Genomic DNA, 16,776 nt, shown 5'->3' with positions numbered 1-16,776 from the left:
CTATGAGAATGAGAATTATGCTCATTAGCAGTTTATGCAGTGTCCCAGGCCCTGTGCACTCACATGATAAGCCAGACCAGGCTGAGTAGAGAGTGCTCTGTCCCTGGATGTGCTTACCATGAAGAGACGGAAAAGTTTGGGAGAAGAAGTGCAAAACCTCCTTATTGGAAAACCACATATTTTAGAACAAGTTGAACAGAAACGCTATGCTTCCTGCAGACATGCTAAAGAAATTATTATCTATATGCATAAAGATTTTAGTAGAAAACAAATGTTTATGGTTTGCACAAATATATAATTTTTTGTCCATAGAGCTGACCATGATCTTATTGCCAAGGAAAAGCCTCAGACCAAACCAATAGTCTAAAGCTATAACCTTAAAAACTGTTTTGTACATGAATACTTAAGTATATTTTTGTGTAATGCTCTCATATGTCATGCATCTCTATCCATTATACTCTTGCAAATATGAGATTATTTGATAAATCACTGTATTATTTATTACCACTTGATCTGTGCAAATGGTGCTTTTTTGCTAGATATGAAAGAAGAATAAACTTCAATTAGTGTATGCTATATTAAAGTGATAGTGCAGGAGACAGAAACAAATATTTTAAAAGTTCTCAGTTTTATTTTCTCCATCTCTCCTTTATTACCTCAGATTGGGAATCAATCACATTAAAAAAGCTGATTATTAATTGTAGAAGTGGTTGAGTTGACTGCACAAGTCTGAGGCAAAATTGTTTGCTTTATAAATTAAACAAAGTTAGTCCACAACAAGCCTTCCATGAAACATGACTTCTCTGGAATCTGCTCAGACTATGGTGATGGCAGTCACTTAAGAGCCTTAGACAAACAGAAATCTTTGCTGTGATTATAGTGACTACCTTTTCTGCAGTGACTGACTCAATGGAAATAAAACCACAGCTATTTTGTAGCAGGTAAAAAAAAAAGGAAAAAAAAAAAAAAAGAAAAAACCCACAAAAAACAACAAACCCCACACAACCAGAAAAAAAGCCACCTTGAAACAACTGGCATAGTATTGTTTTTCACTGGAAATGGCCTATTGTCTAATGCACTTTAGAAGAGTATTTTTATTATTTGATCAATTTGATTTACCAGAGCCATGAAAATTGCACACATTCCTCTCGTACAGATGTAAAGCAAGGAGCACAGATGAGTTTATAAACCTGACAGCCTGTAATGGAAATGCTTATGCAACCAGCACTCTCTGGCTGTGCAGTCTGTGCTTCAGAAAAACCCGAAGATATTCATTACTAGAGGACAAGAGTGTGGAAAAATACAAAGAGCTGTGATCAAATGGAATATCCTAATGCATCATCCTGGCTTTATTTGTGTTTCTTTTCTGTAACGATACACAGCACTTTGCCTTGTTTCAATTTGAAACATGCTATTGCATCTGAATAAAATCACTAGTGTTTTTCATGAAGATAAGGATTTTGTTTTGCTATTTATCCTCTCTAAGATCAGGATTTTATTAAAGGAGCAATGCTGCTTCAGAGACTTTTTCCCTAGCTTGTTCCATCAATTCAAATGCACACTGAAGATATATTTGCAGGATTTCAGTCCAATAAACCAGGATGTTTTAGTGTGATAATATATTTCTTCTAAGAGGCAGAGAGAGGATAAGTCTGGAGCAATCAGGAAAGAGGAAGAACACCAGTGCAAAGATTATGACTACATATTTTAGGGAGATCCACTGCTGGAGTCAAAATGTTCAGTGCATGATCAGATTTAACTAGGATTCTTAGTAAATGGTGATAAAACATAACATTCCCCTCCACTATTTCCACCCCAGCTGTAGCTACTCTCTAAGTAAACTGAAGTTATTAGGAAATGTCTGTTTAAAAAAAAAAAAAAAAAAAAAGGTTGCTTTCAAAGCTTTTATTCATTTGCAAGTTGTGGAGCTCATAATATATGTTGAGATAAGCATCACTGAGTTTAGCTGTTCCATGCAGACAATGACCAAACTGAGATCCAATTCATAACATATCAAGTTAAATTTCAAATTTCGTAGTAAGTCCAGTGAATTCAGTTGGGATTTTGCAATTCACTGGATTTCTTCTGTGGAGACTTTAATCGTGCAGACACACATCCTTGAGGCCTAGATACAAAGGTTCAAGAAAAGGGATCCTTTGTCTTCCTTTCAACTTTGTTCCTCTCCTTCCCAGCCACACCCCTAAATGGCCCAGGTATGTAGAGTGTACCCCCACAGTAGATGGCCACTGCTAAGGCCAGCCAAGTCTGAAATGCTTGGCTGAGATTCATTAGTCCTGTTATAAAAACCCAACTGGAAGTGTGGTTTATCATTTGGAGTTAAGGTTCTAATTCTGGCACACAGGAGGCTGCAGACAGGAAAATATCTTGTTCCTTATTCCATTTTATTAACTTTGTTTTGTTCGCTTGAGCCCAGTACTGTGTAAGACTTTGAATAATCACAGCTGTACAGGTAGCTCCAGTGGAGTGAATGAGGGGCTTTTTCAAGGGCTCTGCTCCCTGCAGAAATGATTTGTACCTCTGCCTGATTGTCACTAACAGAAAATGAGAAATAGGAACATTCAATGCAAAGTAATGTGTTCTGTACAATTACTGGATTAATAATTTTATTCCATTACTGTGTGGGGAGAGAGGACATCAGGTTGAAGATCTGCAATTCTAGTATATTTCTAAGCGTCCTGTTAAGAGAGTGAGCAAGGGTCAGGAAACTTAATTATGCCATAACTAGATAGAAATTGCCAAGTGATAAAAAGAAACATCCAGCCAGATTCAGCAGGAAATTACAGCTTTAATAATATAGCATAATGCCTACTTCTATACAATTATTGGAGAGACCCTGAATGATTTTAAATAACAGGCTTGGTTTTCCAGTAACGACAGGGGGAAAAAAATCTGAAAATGACATTTCGCATTTTGCTGTAAATATTTTTCTGAGGTTTTGGGGGTGTTTTTTAAAAGACTGAATTATTAAAAATCTCATATTTACTCTTGGTTATGTGGAAATGCTATTATTCTGAAATGAGAGAAAGGCTATATTTACGAAGGAATTTGCATTTGTGGAAATTAAGCCTGTAGAATCATTCTTTTAGTGAATTGTGCTTATTGTATTTCTAATTCTGAAATGAAAGGCAAAGTGCACTGAAATTTATATTAAAAACTCAGGACTGAGTATTTTTGTTTTACAATTCCAGTTTTTCCACACTCTGCCCATGTTAGAGTCCAATATCTCCCCGGTATTCTTTTTTGTGAAATGTTTATGAACAGATTAAAGATGTCCTTGCATGCTGATACAGGATTTCCTTATAATTTTGTAGTCTTTATGAAAGATTTTTAAAAAACACCATTTTAGCATAAAGAAAACTCTTCATGCTAACGAGAAGCAGCTCTTTTTTTTCTTTCTCTTCTCAGATGAAATAGGATATTTTAAATATTAAACTCTTATCATCTTTTGTAAACACTGCATGTGATATTAAGGCCTGTTGCAATATACGTGTATGTGTTTGTCCATTTATTTCTAATGTAAGAAAGAAAAGTCATTTCTGGTACTACCCAGGAGAGCCCAGCATTTCATTTTGTATTCTGAGGATGCAGATTAATCAACCTGACTCTCTTACCCAGGGCTAGCCATTCTGCCTAGAAATCTGCATATCTGCATATTACTGTTCTTCCCTGAATTTAATTTCCTACAGGAGCTGATATTAATCACCCTGTTTAAACAGAGGGGATTTGGGGTCTATACAAATATGACATTTTTTTATGGAAGTTGTAGAATATTTTCTCCTTTTTCATTATTATTTAAAGAGACAATAGCATGGTACTTTAAAGCAAACTACAGGAGATTATTTTTGTTTATTTGAGCTCATATATATTTTGTTTAGATTTTAATCATAACATATGGCACAGCCAGAAAGCTGTTCTGTGTTTTTCTTTCAAGATTCTGCCTTCCCTGCCAAGAAAATTCCTCTAGATTTCACTGCATATGATGAAAGGGTGTTGGGCCATATACATCTCAAATACATCCTAGCTAAGAAAGTTTATTTGAACCTTTATTTAAAATGTGCACCAGTTTAATTGTTTGAATATCAAGCATTACACAAGCAGGCAAGCATTTGTGTACTTCTGTTTTGCAACTGGTGAACCCAGGAAGATAAACTTTGTTGATTTGTCAGATCAACACTGAAATCCATAAGGCAGACATGGCTTCTCTTGTGGATTTCAGTGGCCCCACATCCTGAGCAGGCACCAGGAGAAGTACCTGAGGAGCTGTGACACTGTCACTGAGGGGTGGAAGGAGAAAATTAGCTTGGTTGTCTCCCCACCCTTTGCCAGGTAAATCTGTATCTATACAGGACTATTGGTCCTGTCTGCACACAGTCACAAAATTTGGCCAAACAGGGAATCCTCACGGCTGATAACTGTTGTGCCGAGGTGAGAACAAAAGAAATTTCTGGAAGGCAGTGGCAGCAATGCTTTCACCGTCCTACCTTAAAGCCCCTCCATATTTTGTGTTTGAAAGTGGAGAACAATGAACTGTCACCGTGCGACTCCACCGATGTCAAGCGCATTGTATCAGGCAGGAATTCAGCCCAATCCGTCTGTCCCTCAGCCAGTATTACTTGGCATATTTTATTTTGGCTGCCAAGACTGCAGTTATGGTCCAAGCACAAACAACTCAGAAGAGCAACATGCTTGGAAATATGTGCCTGCATACCCCAAGAGCCTGTGCCAGCTGGAAAAATAAAGCATACATTGGTTACTGACTAGATATACTGCCTATGTTAAAAAATAAAGCTGCTATCCAGATTTTTGTTTAAATTTACCCCTAGCCTATTGTGGCACTCCAGGTTAATTTGGATTGGCACCTCCTTTACAGAGCTCTCTGATGCAGCTCTGAAAAATATGGAGTTTCTTTTTCTTTTTCAGGAAGGTTGAGCTCTTTCACAGCCTTCTATCAAAGGAGTGCTTTTCCTGTCTCTTGTTAATGTACAACCCAAAACTTCATGAAGAGAAATTCAGCATTTCATCCTTCTTGCTTTCTCGGACAATACATACATGCTTTGAGTTGGGAAAATTTAAAACACAGAACTGTTCACTGTTTTCCAGTCAACACAAGTATAGAACAGGTAAAATAATAAGTAAATTTTCACGTAAGATGTGACATGGACCTGCCCCTTTATTTGCAAATTTTTTACCAGATATGGTCTGGTTTCTATGCAAGCTCCTGGTTCTGCAAATTGTGTTACAAATTCCAGAGAGGTTATATTGACATTTTCAGTGGGTTTGCTTGGGCAAATAGATTGAGGTGCCACAATGTATAATCAAGGCAGAAATTTGTGACTTTGATAAATAGTCAGAGTGATTTTATTTTTCATTTGTAACTCAAAACTGAATGTTGATAGAAATACTTTTTTCTTTTCTTTTTCTACAAATTTCATCTTTCCTCTTCATCTTTCAGAAATTCTTTCCTATTAAATAAAGCTTTTACAATAAGGTAAAAAAATACCTTTTTTGACTAACACAAGATTTTCTGGGGGATTTGTTATCAGAGGTCTTGGCATCAGTCTGAAGAGATTACTGGTGTTCATGTCGTTCTTCCTGAACACCTAGGTTACTATATTTTCATTGCCTGCTACAAATCACAAGGGTATCACCCCAGGTAAATAACAGCTTAGCATGTTTATCTGTCTGTGCTAATAGCATTTCATTTGAAGTCTTAAAAGTCACAAGTGGCTTAAAAGGGCACTATTACATGACTTTACATTTTATTGCAAAATGACAAGGTCCAGTTTCATTTGTTCTGCTTTGAAGTGTTCTTGTCCCTTGGCTGCCTGACTGCAGCCTTTTTCTATTCAAACTTGGAGCATGATCCCCTTGAACCAAGACACTGTCTTCTCGAGACAACAGGGAGAAATTCACTTGTAAAAATACCATTTTCAAGCTTAGTTGTTTGCCTTCTACTCTTTTGATATTATCCACTCTTATTTACTTTAGTGCTAGCTTGCCTGTAAAGGAAAAAATTACGTAAAATTACAGTTTTGTAATTAACACACAGTACTTGTCCATATTCCTATGGAAGCTAGAACTGAAAATTATTTTAAAACATTAAAATAGTGTTCTGTATCCTTGTAGAAACACAAAAAGGTGTGTAAAGGTGAGAGTCTGAACTGACTATAGTCTTCCTGACATTAGATAGTCTTTATTTAATTTAAACTAAAAATGTTTTCATTTTTAAAATTGTGTACCTGAACTGTTTTGTGGGAAACACAAAATGCAAAATAGAGCACAGTCTCTGTATATAAATACAGGCAGATACTGATGAAGCTTGCTGGATCAGCACCAAAGACAAATATGTATTTTACTTTTTTCTGTCAAAGGTCTTTGAGACAGGATTAGAAGCACTAGAAAAAGACCCACTCTCATCTAAGAGGAAAATCATGTCTTATCGCTAGAGGCAAATAATAATAGAGAACTCTTTCTGATGCAAATCTGCATTCTTTTCATGCAATTACAGCACCTGAAAACTTGGTTCACAGAGTTCCTTACCGGTCAGCTGTAAGCTACACCTAACTTCTGAGCATGCTATGAGTGCTGCATGATGATTTGGAATGGAAGTGTTTAAGTTTTGTGAACTTCAGCCTAATCACACAGGAGGAAATCTCAGAACATTTAGGTAAAATCCTCACATTCTATTTGTGCTTATTGGAGCAAATTTTATAACACATATTTTACTTCGTATAAGAGTAAAAAAGACAGAACTGGCACACTAAGTTTAATTTTAAAGTATTTTAATTACAGAATTAATTTTCACAGAGCTTTTAGCAGAAAGAATTCTCTGGTATCATAGATGTGGTGTGAACAAATGCATATATATTCTAGGTGCAAAACAAATGCCAACATTTTGTTTCCTAGCAAATATTGTCTTTTGAAAATATGCCTGACAGAGGTTAGCATACTTACACCATGATTTTGCAATAGCAGGTGTGAGATTTTCTGTAAATAAATCCATCAAAAAGTAAAAAGGGAAGGAATTGTTCTGAATCAAATTATTATACCTCTGGAGTTTGTAACAAGGAGATATCTTACTGATCTTTAAGAAACATGAAGCAGTGAGATAAGAGGCAATGACAGGAATATTTTTTTATTTGAGTCTTCTTCTATAACCAGATTCTTATTTATTTTACTGAAATCAGAAAAGTGTTCCGATCTGCAAGAACTTGAGTGGGGGAGATGTATGTCAGAAGAAAAGATAATTGATGGTAAACGTCAAATATTAAATCTTGATCTGGTTATTACCCAGCATATTAGCTATGTAAGAAGCTTAACAATTACAGCTATGATTGACTAGGTGGGATCCAAAATTCTAAATATCAACTGCCAGAAGGGATAATTATAACACATTAGCACCTGCATGCTTAGACAAGATTGACAACTCCAGTCTAACATCTGCTTAATATCACTTTCATACTTTTCATATTTTTTTTCTTTTAGAAAGGAATAACAAAGATTTTCTTGAAGCATAACAATAATTCAGCATCCATGTTACACATTCAGTTGATTATAGTCGCTTGTTGTCTTTGGTCATGTTTTGCACTGACACATTTAAAATTAAACAAAGCCTTTTTGGGATTAGACAGCCACAGTTGTGGTATATTTTAGACAAAATGTACCTGTCAGAATCATTTGAAGAAATCCCAACAAGTGGGCTGCTCTTCAATCATCTGGGGTGGCCAGTGCAATTTAACAACAAAATTAAATTGGGCTGGAAAAGAAAGGCCTCGCTTTCCCACAACAGGAGCAAGAGAGAGAAGGAAATGCAGCACTGAGCATGGCCGGCTCCGTGAAGTGCCCGCTGGGCTCTTTGCGGGGCAAGGGGAAGCGCTCCCCTCCTGGCACAGGCCCTCCGGCCGCCCCCTCAGCTTCGCCTCCCAAACCAGCCCCAGCTGGGCTGCAGGGAGGCTGTGCCACGTCCCAGGAATTGCAGGCTGCCAGGACCCCTTCAGGGTTGCTCCAGTTTTGGGGGGACTCTCCAGCATATTCTGCCCAATGGCAGGTGTTGCTCTCCTCGCATTTGCTCCCCCGTGCAGTAACACCAGCTGCCCTGGCTCTGCAATGCACAAACTCTCCGAAGTGGGAACTGGACTTTGGCTTCATAAAAGAGGGAGTGGTGGCGGTGGTCCCATGACAGCACAAGTGGGACTAAGCACAGAGAGTTTAGTCACCCCTCTGTCCTCCTGGGCAGAGATGACATTCCTCAGCTGGCAATCTGAAGACCCCTCCTGACCCTGTGTGTTTCTGTCCTGGGAAGCTTGGCAGTGAAGGCTGCTCTTGGACTCATTGGGAATTTAATGGAGATTTTAATTGAAGCAGGCAGAAATTTCTCATGTAAAATATATAAATGTTCAAAGGAATACACTTAGTAAAAATTTATTGGAAAAGGGCAAAAATCTCATTCCCTGTGGGCTTAGATTTATGGTAGCAGAGCACTGACTACTTTTATATTAAATCCTTCACTGCCTTGAGTGAGCTATGAAGCTTTAAGCCCACGTAACTCTCTGCCTATTTCTTGAGATACAATCCAAGGTTGTTTTCTAAGTTTAGAAAGGGTAGTTCAAATATACACTGCTCAGACCTGAGGCCATAGAAGGCTAACTCACCCAGCAGTGCCAGCAAAACTACATAAAGAGGCAGAAGAATCTTCTCAAGGTGCAGCTGCTGAGTATTTGGGCAAGTTCTATTGACAAAATAAATCCTTTTGCTGCTACAATCACCTCTTAACATCTTAGGTGAGATTTCTCCCTTATCAATTCCTCCATTCTTTATTTTGGTCTGATGAGATATTTATTTCAGTTAGCACAGCTTTCACACTGTGCCCCAGCCATGGGTGTCACTGTGTGAGCAGATTGAAGAAGCAGGAGGGGAAAGCTCTGCTTAAGTCCACGCACATATTTGGCAACTTTGCATCATGCAAGAATTACTTACTGCCTTTACTTGTGAAAGCAGTGCAAAAATCCAGTTCTTCATGGGCTTCTAATGCATCTGAACATAAACCTAAGTCTTGCTGGACTTGATGGTGCTAATAGTAAATTTTTTCTATTTTCACCATGAGGACAGTCAAATCCTTGAACAGGCTGCCCAGGGAGGTTATGCAGTTATTCATTATGGGTCATTTTCAAGATCCAGCAAGATAAATTCTTGAGCAACTTGATATAAGCACATAGCTGACTCCTCTTTAAGGATGATGGTGGACTAGAGGTCTCATGAGGTTTCCTGTATTTTCCCATTATTCCAATTTCTGAAAACAGTAAGAAAAAATTTTGGTAACATCTATATGCTAGAGAGGCTTAGAAAGATGTCACATGAATGTTTGTCTATTTCAACCTGATAATACTACCTATTTTTAAACTCCAAACTATTATACATCTCTCAGAATGTTTTTAAGCTGTTAACATCAATGTCTTACACTGTTGGGGGAACTGAAGCATTTTACATCATATTTTGATACCACTGCTGTATTATTGCTTTGTTAAAGTTCATATTAATAACAGGTTTTTACCAAAGATGATGCAGAACTGAATTTTGCACTCACAAAGAAACGTTAATATCCTAATTTTTAGAAATCTTTCAATATGCTGGGTGTTGTTCTTTTTTATTTTTGGATCATTAAGGAATAAATGAGAAGAACATGACCAAAAATGGTTATTTTGCATGTATTATCTTTACTAGTTATAATGCATTAATTTGCATTTAATTTGAAGAAGTGGTTATTAAAGTTTAAGTGGCAAATGTAACAATTTAAAATTGTCTTTTGACTCCTAAGTAAACATCACCACTAATGAAAATGCCCAACAGAATTGGACTATTCAGGTTAGTATTAAAATAGTTTTCATTTTCGTGCCAGGACAAAAAAGACAACATAAATCACATAACATCATTTTGCATGTGGCATATTTAGGAGAGATCATTTATGTTTCATTTGAAGGAACACCATCCAAAAGATCGTCCTAAAATTTATACTGAGATATTTGTTTGGTGCTGCATGAAAGTGAAATTGTTCTGTCCAGAATTATTGTTCCTGACCTTCAAATCCTGATATAGGACCTCTATTGATTAAATATATTATGTTAATAATACATGTACACAACTAAATAATGTCAGTCAAGATGGTCAGTCCTGAAAGAGAGAACACTTCAGTAATTTTTCATTTCTACATTTTTAAAGCCATTGTTTGAGAAGGCAGAAAGGGAGGAAGGCTACCATTCACTCCTTTGGTCGGCCACTTTCATTTCTTCCTTTCAGAAGAGGCTAAGATGACAACTTTTCAATATAGAAGCTGCCATTCCTTTGCAGTCTAATACTCTTTTACATTTTGTCATATTCCTTCCATTAATAGACATTTCAAATGAGGTCATGATATCTAAAATAGACTTCTTTCTAATATTTTACCATCATTAAGCAGGTAAAATTATATATATGTTCCACAGTGATAACAGTTATATAAATTCATGGTTTTTCAGGTTAGGAAATGCATATATGAGTGCCTTGCTCGTACTCTTGAAGTTAATAGTTGTTTTGATGCCTGAATCATTACATGATCAAAACTTTGCAGGTATATTACAAGTAGGCTGAGGAAGATTTTTATTATTCATCTAAAGTTATTGTCTTATCCTGTGTTGATTTACTAGGTACTCTGGCTTTTTAATATTACTGGTTGCCCCCTTCTTACAGCGTTCTGAATAAGGGCCAGGACCATTGCTGCTCTGAAATGATCAAGGACTTCAGTTCATTTGAAGTTCATTTATAACTCCATAACATGTATAAAAGCTGAATCAGCGTTTCCACTATGTGTAAATGTTCTTATTTTATCCTCATGTGAGATGCTAACAGAGTGCAGCCAACATAGAAAAATTAGTTTCCTTATTCATCAAATATAACTCAAAATATATCCAGTGGAAGAACACTTTTCTCATCTGTTACTCTATTATGTAGTCACATAATTTCCCAGATTCTCTATCAATCCACACTGGATCTAAATTTTTAACATTTTGTTTCACATGCAAATATCATCACTTTACCCTATACTCCTGTATAGATCATTATTTTATCTTACACAGCCTTAACTCATTTATATTTTGAAACTGAAATATTGGTTATTGTTATTTGTCCATTTTCTACATCAGAGCATATTACCTTTGTTTTTCAATTTTGTGGTTTTATTCATTATCCCTTTTAAAGAAAACATTACTGTAAATTTCAATGACTACCAAACCCACCATATTTTTGGTTCTTTATTCATCATTTCCTGACTCCTGCAAAAAATACTGGTAGATTGAAGATGCATGATTTCTCTTTACATCAGCCATCCTGGTTTGTCCCTGACATGTTTGAGCATTTGATGGACAACATTTTTCTCAGACAACATAAATAAATAGAATTCTTATCTAAATGGCAAGATGCTGTGTAACGATAAAGGCAATCAGATCTCCTTCTTCAGGCTGTTAGATGATAACAGATAGAGCAGTAGTGTTTGCAAGCTTCCCCACCAATAGGTAGAGCAAATAATTCCCAATGAATAATGCATCCAATGAGTTTAGCTTCTCTGTCTGATTGTGGTGCATGCACAAGCAGACAGACTATGATTTTGTCTAATCGGTTCATTATTCAAAGTATTTGATTAGTTTGGGGTGAGCTTTTTAAACTCTAGGCACCATTCTTTATGAATGTACGCAAATTGATTTACTTTAGTTATTTGTGACTGATCAGACACATAATGAAGGTAATACAGTTTTGTAGAACATATTTGTGTAACACATTTCCCAGTAGTTTGTAAAAGTAATTTTCAGCAAAGAAGACTGTAACTTTTTAAAACTAGGACCCCCCTGAGATTGTTAAAAATCTTACCTACTGTGAGCCATTTTAATTACCAACAGGGCCTATGTAATAAATACAGGAAAGGGACTTCAGCTTGAAGCCAGCTAAATTGTAACTTTTTATTTTGACCAACTGGAGTATTAGTTGATATATGCAACTACTGAAGCTTATGAAGGACAACACCATTCAGATTCAACATCAGTCAACCATGGTGTAATAAACACTTCCATTTATTGATCGCCTCTAATCTATGTCATTTGATAATCTATTATTTGATACTTGTCTTCTATTTCCACTCAGCATTGAATTTTTTTTCCTCAGAAATACATCTTGTTTTAGCAATTAATCCATAAATTCCTTCATTTAAGGGTGGAATTCTTCACTCTTCAATTTCATTATTGCCCTCAACTGCTCTTGGGTTCATTAGGGCTGCTTGACTACATTTGTCTGTGAAAAGAGTGTAAGACATTAAAAATGCTGTCATATTTATGTCTAGTACAAATGACACTGTGATAGTCACAGTCTCTTCTGTTTCAAAATACAGTGTATTAAAATCCTTTCAGAAATATTGAAGTGGCATTGCCAGTGCATCAAACTTCACAAAAGACTGTGATGTCAAGGATTGCTGGATACAATTCTCCTGTTAAGGAGCAGCTGTTCCATTTGTTTAAGTAGCTAGACATTTTTTAAGTGCCAACTGGTACACATTTTAACGTAAGATTGGTCCAGTTATTCTGGGTTTTGACCACAAAATACAATTGTGAGCATTATACAAGATTATTTTGCTTCTGTTGGGTCTTTTTAAACTTGCAGTCAAGAACATCTCAGAAAACGGCAAAATTTAAATTTTGTTTTAAGGCACCTACATCTAAGAACCTGAGTTTGTACTTACCCATGTGATTGTGTTGGACTTGAAGCCCACATTTTACCCACAGAAATTGCTGACACAACACTCCCATGCCACCCCAGGAAAGCATTGGTCTTGTGGAAAGACTAGGCTGCACCAAGAATTTTCACTTCTCGTCCCTGTTCTTGGGTGGCAAACTGATGCAAGAGACAGCCCTGAGCTCTGACAGCCGTGCTTCAGGCCAGTGCAGGAGATTCCCTTCCAGGAGGGGAGCAGAGGACAGCAACTCAAGCTGGCAATGCTTTTGGCTGAGCAGTCACATCTATCAGCTGCCTCTTCCCAGACAGTAAATGCAAACCTTGTCCCCTCTCCTCTCTCCCGGGATACAGCGTTGCCCCACGTCATGATAGACTGAGAAAAACAATGGATTTCCCTACTGCTTTTTCTCTGTATAGGTGGTAAATAATATGCAAAACACATCTTTGTATTTGCAGATAGAAGAAGACAGCATGGAATTGTATTGGATAATATTATGGAACAATTTAGATTTCATTTTAATCTGTTACTATCTGCATTACTTCCCGCTAATTATAGACTTTCAAGTGTTGGGTAGAAATTGGGAATAGATTATATTGATAGAAAAATTAAGTTAAATGCCAGTTTCAAGGTTCAGACTGTAGGACAGCTGTTTAATCTTTTAGATCTGCTTACATCACCCTATGAATGAAGGCAATTGTATCATCAGTGTACAATACAGATGGCAACTATTTTCACTGTTCAGGTGGCAACTATTGATCCCTTTTACAGTTTTAGATTAAACAGGCAAATAGCTCAAAATCAAGATCTTTGTATTCAAGTATATATATTTGTTATTATGTACATTAATTGAAGAAGAATGGGAGTGGAAGTGCCTGTGACTCACCAAAAGAGATCTATAGAAGTCCTTGGTGACTGTGTTGGAGAGACAGTATTGCAAGTTACAATTTTATAGTCATTATTTATTGTTTCAGTACAATAAAAAATGGGTGGGGAAAGGTCATTCTAATGGAGCCTTGTTAAAGGTCCACCCCTACTTGTCATGTGATCTGCACACATGGAATAAACTCCAGAAGCCCTGAGGCCTTACAGCAGGCAAGGTGTGGACAAAAATGACAGAAGAGTTGTTGATATTGGCAATCTCCTTCTAGTAATTTTTTGTCAATATGACAAAGAAGGTCAGTTTTGTTCCCAGTAGTTGTTTCCTGAACAATTTACCTGAATACAAGGGACATCAGCCTGAAGCAACCTTTGTGGGGGGACGGGTTTGGGGGTTGTTCATTGTTTGTTCATTTTGTAATCTTTATTGTCCCCCTGCTTTTTTTTTTTTTTTTTTTTTTCAAAATTGATAACATCAAGTATATCCACAGTTAAGTACAGACTTGAGAGAATCATTGTGGGTTCAAATTTTCACCACTGCTCCGTGGTTATAACTTAAAATAAATGTAACAAAGATAGACCCTATTTAAAGTCTAAAATACAGAAAAGAACAGAGATGGTGGTTTTTCTATGCTATTACTGCCAGTATTGGACTTTACTTCAATGATTTTATGGTGCAAAATGTCATTTATCTGCTGCTCTTTGTTTACTTTTAGGTGTTTTCTACCAAGTCCCACCCTCATCATTGTGCCTTAAATCTATATTTTCTCCAGAGAGATCCTCCTACACTGTCAAGCTTCTCCAAAACCAATTGCACTTGTCTTCATTTGAGGAAATATTTTAATTAATCCCAAACAATTTGGCAGATCTCTTTAAAGACAATATTGCTGAACACTGAAGCTTTACTTCATTTTAAAGTTTTGTGGTTCATGCGAAGTTTGATCTCTTTTTCAACACTGATGTAGTTTTAGAAAACTGTTTAGTTTTCTGCCTCTGTCTTTTCTGACATTGTTCTGTAAGTGCTGTCTTGTTAAGAATAATGTTTCTTCTGTCATGGGTATTCCACTATCGTTTCTCCATCTCCAAATATATTTTTTCCACATCCACATGTCAATCAATAGCTTGCCTTAAACTAGCAAATGATAGTCAGTGTAACTCAAATTGAAGATAAAGATTTTTATGCTGCAACTTAACCACTGACGGAAGAATAGACAATATCCATCATTCCATAGGAACAAACACAACTCCAGCACTGGGTCTCCACTACTGCTGGAGTAGTTCACATGAAACAGATGTGTTGTATATCCTACAGCAGTGTTCCATAAAAACATTTCTTACACATGCTCTACTGCTTTGCACAGGTAAGGACCAGTGAACCAACAAACATGGCAGCAATAATACCTGCTCATAGTGACTGTATTAAACTATTACCCTATGCACAGGTATATGATAATGATGTAATAAACTATTACCATAGTATTAAACTATTACCATATGTATTAAACTATTACCATACCATTACTAGACTGTATTAAACTATTACCATATGCCTAGGCACAAAACAAAGAACTGAAATTAAGTCCACTGAAGGAGGCAAAATTATGACTGCTGACCCTACAGAATCACAGAATCACAGGATGTCTAAGGTTTGAAGGAACCACTGGAGGACATTTAGTCTAACCCCCTGCTCAAGCAAGGAAAGTTACTTAGGATTTCCCCTAAGGAAAATTTCTTGGGACTGTGCTCAGACAATTTTTGAAGATCTCCACTAAGGGAGACTTCACAGCCTCTCTGGGCAACCTGTTCCAGTGCTTGGTCACTCTCAGAGTGAAGAGGTTCTTTCTCATGTTCAGGTGAAACTTCCCATGCATCCATTTCTTCCCATTGCCTCTTGTCCTATTCATTGGCACTACTGAGAAAAGCCTGGCTCTGTCCTTTTGACACCCTACTCTTCAGGTAATTATTGATAAAATCCCCTCTCAGTCTTGCTTCATGTGGCTTTGCATCCAGATTAAAGTGTAGTAAATGTCTGCCCCAGTCTGTGGTCTGTGACCACACTGTTGCAGATTTTCAGCATCTGTAATATATTAGCAACTTCTGTTATCATCTATTATACATTTTCAAGTGTGTATCTATGAGTGTATATCTATTTTAAAAGTGTGTGCATTTATATATACATATACTGTTCTCATTATCTTCTATTTGCTTTTATTATGTTATCCATTCTGTGTCCTCCTGTTTGTCATGTCATTTATACAAAGCTTATTTCCTCTTTTTTGTGTGGAATTCTTCCCATTTCTCACACATATTTTCAGTCTTTCCTCAGGACCACATAGGTACCACCATAGGTACCACAATGTCATTTTGTTATGAGATAAATAATCATATAATGATTGCTGCTCCTGTGATATATACTTTGATAAATATGATTGTACAAAAAAAAAAAAAAAAAAAACTAAATAAGTTTTACTTCTCAGCCTTTTTATTACCTGTATTTTTAGACATTAAATTCTTATGACCATCATATTCTCAGAAATGCTTTTACTGTACTCAGCAGGCTGAGACCTTGATCCTAAGAGGAAGTTCTTGGTGATCCTGTATTGCAAAAATCTTGTGCATTGGTTTAAATACCAGTGTACTGACAATACTAGTTTAAAAACATTTTTCCCCACGATGGAACAAACCATCTTGACATGCTCAAAAGCCCATCTTGTTTTTAATTTACTGCTTGTGGCAAACTAAAACTAAACTCAATTTAAATTCAGGCATCAAGTTCAAATGTTTGAGCACCTCTCCTCTTTGACCTGTTCAAATAAATGTTCTGTTTATGGCAGCCTGAAGAGAAAATAATATAAAAGCTTTAAAAAATAAAAGCTTTAAAACATTTTTTGTTATAGAACATAGGTCTCAAATGTTAGTCCAAAGTAGACTTGTGGCATATATATGAATCTCAGGAGGCGGCAAAATTGCTGAAGAAAAGCAGATGATATAACTTCAAGTGTCACCTGAGTATAATCAAGAAAACTTCAAAATGCAATTACTTTGTTTTTGATCTCTAATACATGACAATAAGTAATAATAATGATATATGATAAAAAGCAATAGTTTTGATTGTCAACACTTTTATT

At 36.4% G+C, this 16,776-nt stretch overlaps 1 long non-coding RNA gene across 1 annotated transcript in view; it reads left to right on the top strand.

Moving 5' to 3' along the window:
* LOC144245949 (uncharacterized) overlaps nt 1-16,776 on the top strand; it is a 373,861-nt gene that overhangs the window by 182,080 nt on the left and 175,005 nt on the right. The gene's annotated exons all lie outside the window — the stretch shown is intronic.

The sequence above is a fragment of the Lonchura striata genome, chromosome 2 (assembly GCF_046129695.1).
Source record: "Lonchura striata isolate bLonStr1 chromosome 2, bLonStr1.mat, whole genome shotgun sequence".
In the NCBI taxonomy this organism is placed as follows: domain Eukaryota; kingdom Metazoa; phylum Chordata; class Aves; order Passeriformes; family Estrildidae; genus Lonchura; species Lonchura striata.
This window is presented reverse-complemented; position numbering and strand designations above follow the sequence as displayed.